The sequence below is a fragment of the Myotis davidii genome, unplaced genomic scaffold, assembly GCF_000327345.1.
Source record: "Myotis davidii unplaced genomic scaffold, ASM32734v1 scaffold1497, whole genome shotgun sequence".
Taxonomy (NCBI): Eukaryota; Metazoa; Chordata; class Mammalia; order Chiroptera; family Vespertilionidae; genus Myotis; species Myotis davidii.
Window position 1 is genome coordinate 293031 of NW_006290147.1, and position 3949 is coordinate 296979.

Here is a 3949-nt window from a genome sequence, read left to right on the forward strand (position 1 = left end):
AACTGCATTTTCAAAGATTACAATCACTGTAATCTTTGAAAAACGCTTTGGTGGATGTTTTATTTAGTTTTAGATTATTTGTTAGAGATTCCAAAGTTGAAATGACTATTCATTTTCATAGAGATGAGAGTTTTCTTGGGTATACAATGGGAAAAGAGCCCAAAAAGTAAGCAAAGTGGCATACTTACATAAGTAGCACTATTAGTAGTAGTATTTCAAAATATCAGGAATACAGTGTTCTTTGACAGTAGTTAATTCATCATAGGATCCTTAGAGCCAAAAGAGATGAATAGCCCACTGAAGTCCTGTTTTAGTTGTCTAAGTATAAAACCACAGCTTTGGAAAATGGACCTGAATCAGTTACCTGTCAGAATTCTTTGCTGTTCTTGTGACCCTTTAATTGAGGGAACATTGGGTATCTCCTGTAGACCTTGAAGTGCTCCCATTGGATCCCACTGGAACTCAGTTTTTGTTTCTGTGTGCATCCCCTCCAACATGGTGTGCCTTTACTTCCAATTCTTCTTTGGAAAGCTGCCTTTGGGACTGCTGTGTCCACATGAGCAGAGAGCTAGAAGTGCCTGAGTGTTTGTCTCCTCAGACAACCTTTAGACAATGACTAATGTTTGAGAGAGAATATGAAACCTCAGCCCCATTGACTCTTGTCAGAACATTTTGAGATATAATTTATAATCCAAAGGTTTCCTTTTGGAATAAGCTAAAGCTACCTAAAATTTGCCCATTTGTTCGATTTCTTCCTCTTTCCTGTCCTGCTTCCTCCAGTTCTTTAATAGTTTCTCCTGGGAATACTTCCTTAATAAATCATTTGTACAGTACTCCTTGCCACTGGATCTGCTTCTGAGGAACCCAACTCTTAAAGAAGCACCTGTAATAACATAACAAGTACTTTGCCAATTTCCCCAAGTCTTCCACTATAGAACCTATAGTCTCTTTTTGTTCGTTAATAAACTTAAATGGCAACTTGTTTTCAACCTGAGTATTTTCTACAAATTTGACTTGCATTCAACAATGAAAAATCTCTTTAGTATCTTCCTTAGCATTAGTGAAGTCTTTAATATACCAAAATATTTAACAGTTGTTTCTATGGAATTTTCTTGATTTGGTAATACAAACTTTATGAAGTTTCTGTATTATCTTCTTTTTAAACCTTTTGACTCCTTTCACTCATTTTTACCAACCCTCCCCCACCACACCTCTGGCAACCACCAATCTGTTCTCTGTATGTATGAGCTTGTTTTGTTTGTGGGGGTTTTTAGGGCACCATTTCTTATGGGTCTTTTTTGAACTGACTCTGAGTGAACAAAACCTCCCATGGGCCTAGAACTCCGATTCGCTCTGTTAGTGAGGTTGCAGGTTTAGAAGGGTCTGGTTATAACATGAATTGTTTTCCGTGTTTGTGACATGGTAGAAGTGCAGTGATCTCAAAATACATCCTGTCTTCCATCCACCAGCAGCTATAATTGCATGGTTTATAGTAGTCTCAACAAATGACAGGGTCCCACATTGGCTCACTGAGTTATGGAATATTGGCTTTCTGTTGTATAGAAGCATGTGGATATCTCTGAAATAATTTCCACAAACTATAGAAATAAATAAAAGGGAATCCAGCATCCTTAGAAGAATCACAAAGATTAGTTTGAATATTAGAAAAAATGCAAAAATTGAGATGCCTATCATATCTCCATTCAAGATCATAAAATGACTAATGAAGAAGTGGATATGTCTGAGAGTGACAGTGAATTATCATAAAAGTACTTATTAAGTCACTGTTTCTTATAGACTATGTTTCCTTACTGGCATTAACCTATGTAATTCCTTGACATGTTGTCACAGCTATCAATCTGTAAACGAAAAACAAACCAGCAGGAAACACTTGGCAGTGAGCTGAAAAAACAAAAATGAAAAGTAGATGTTATTTGCCATCACCTGAAATTTAAACTCAAATTTAATCTTGCACATTTCATTATCACAGTTCAGCTACATTATGCCATCACACTGATAGGACCTGAAGAGTCAGAAGAAACTTCACACATCCTTGTAGGATGCATGCTAGTCAGAGTGAGAGAAAGAGAGTGATGAACCCAATGAAAAAAAAAACCTAACATTTCTGAGAGTCTAGTCTTCTGGACCATATTAAAGTAGTCCCTCCCGCCAAAACTGGTTTGGCTCAGTGGATAGAGCGTCGGCCTGCGGACTGAAAGGTCCCGGGTTCAATTCCGGTCAAGGGCATGTACCTGGGTTGCGGGCTCATCCCCAGTAGGAGATGTGCAGGAGGCAGCTGATCGATGTCTCTCTCTCATCGATGTTTCTAACTCTCTATCTCTCTCCCTTCCTCTCTGTAAACAATCAATAAAATATATTTAAAAAAAATAAATAAAGTCCCTCCAAAGTAGAGGAAAGATCACATCTGTTACTAACAAGATGGAAACACAATACTTTGGAATCTTCCTTTCATTTTTAATTCACTAACATCTGGAGGTACTATTCAATCTGTACTGAGTTAATACAAAGGGTGCTTTGAGTTAAATCCAGAAAATACTCTCCAACTAGTTCAGGATGCATTGCAAGCAGATCTTTAATTTGGGCATTATGTCCAAGCAGATTCAATATTGCCTAAAATATCCATGTTAGATACATAGAGACTATGTCAAGGCTTCATAAATCAGAGAAAAAAATCCACTAGTGTTTTCTAGAAGGCCCAGCCCTCTTCATGATATAGATTAATATAAATAGACTAGTGGCCTGGTGCACGAAATTTGTGCACATTGGGGGTGGGTGGGTCCTTCAGCCTAGTCTGCACCCTCTTCAATTGGGGACCCCCTTGGGGAATGTCCCACTGCTGGTACAGGGATTGGGCCTAAACCGGCAGTCGGACATCCCTCTTGCAATCTGGGACCACTGGCTCCTAACCACTCCCCTGCCTGCCTGATCACCCCTAACTGCCTCTGCCTTGGCCCCCACCACCATGGCTTTGTCCAGAAGGAAGTCAGACATCCGGAAGATGGCCGGTCGACCCAGTCTAATTAGCATATTACCCCTTTATTAATATAGATATACACAGATATACATATACATACACACATGTGTGTGTGTGTGAGTGATGTCATCAACAGTCCTTTTTATATATAAAATCTTGGTGGAGTCTATGCCCTTGACCGTGGGACAATAGGTGACCATGCAAATTGATCTGCCAAATACAAACTGAATATCTGCCCAATATAAACCAGATTTTATTTCTTATTCACCAAAATTAGTTATGGGGCCAGGAGTGCTCCAACATTTAGTAATATGATAGGATGATTAAAATTCTGGAATGCCTACTATGGCTTCATTGCCACCCCTCCTACGCCTATACTTATGATTTCATGGGGAGTTTTTCTACAGTGAACTGAGGAAAATATTTGGGCCTAGATTATTGATGCTTTTGCATGATATGCCCATGCAAGAAATTGATGGTGATGTTATATTTGATAGAGGTGGCCCAGAAGGAAGAATCTACCCAGGAGCCACATTTTTAAATGGCCCATTTAATAATTCACCTCGCTTGAAAGAAAAGATGGCCTGAGCTAAATCTAAACAGCAATTCACTTTCAGACACTACAGTTAGTCCCTCCTTATCTGTGGTTTTGCTTTCCATGATTTCAGTTAATTAAGGTCATCTGCAGTCTGGAAATATTAAATTGAAAATTCCAGAAATAAACAATTCATAAGGTAAAAATGACATGCTGTTCTGAATAACATAATGAAATGTTGCTCTATCCATCTGTGTTCCACCCAGCACCCAGGTTGTGAATCATCCCTTTGTCCAGCATTCCCTTCTGTATACGTTCCTCTCCTATTAGTCACTTAGTAGCTGTCTTGGTTATCAGATCTGTTATTAGAGAGAGGGGAGAGGGCATGAAAAACTGCATTCACATAGTTACAGTAGATT